Consider the following 686-nt stretch of genomic DNA (forward strand, 5'->3'; position numbering starts at 1 on the left):
TTTCTTTGCAGTACCCGGGCCTCTCACTGTTGTGGCCTCTCCTGTTGCGGAGCACAGGCTCCGGACACACAGGTTCATCGGCCATGGCTCATGGGCCCAGCCGCTCAGCGGCATGTGGGATCTTCCCGGAGCGGAGCACGAACCCGCGTCCCCTGCATCGGCAGGCGGACTCTCAACCACTGCGCCACCAGGGAAGCCCCCAGACTTCTTACTACGTGCCTAGCTCGCCATTTTTTTGGTTGAGGAAACTGAGGCAAGAGGAGATGATGTGGCCGACGCAAGACAACGTGTGAATTGGAGTGGCAAAATCTAGATTTGAACCCAGGCAGGCTAACTCCGAATCCCATTGGAACATCTTGGTGGTGGTGAAGAACGAAATGTTAGGGAGTGCAGAGGAAGGGACAAACTAGAGGATTGGGGAGAGGGGTGTTAGTTCTGTCAACAAGTGAAGTTTTCCCGGAGAAAGTAACTAAAATAGCTTTGTTCTAAGCACTTTGCGGCAATTTTCTAATTGAAGTCTCCTAACAAGCCTATAAAGGATATAATATGACTGTAACCACTTCACAGATGAGGAAATGGAGACACAAACTGATTAAATTGTCCAGGGATGGGGCTTCCCTGGTGGCGCAGTGGTTGAGAGCCCGCCTGCCGATGCAGGGGACACGGGTTCGTGCCCCGGTGTGGGC

Source organism: Lipotes vexillifer, unplaced genomic scaffold (assembly GCF_000442215.2).
Source record: "Lipotes vexillifer unplaced genomic scaffold, Lipotes_vexillifer_v1.1 scaffold1549, whole genome shotgun sequence".
Classification (NCBI taxonomy): domain Eukaryota; kingdom Metazoa; phylum Chordata; class Mammalia; order Artiodactyla; family Lipotidae; genus Lipotes; species Lipotes vexillifer.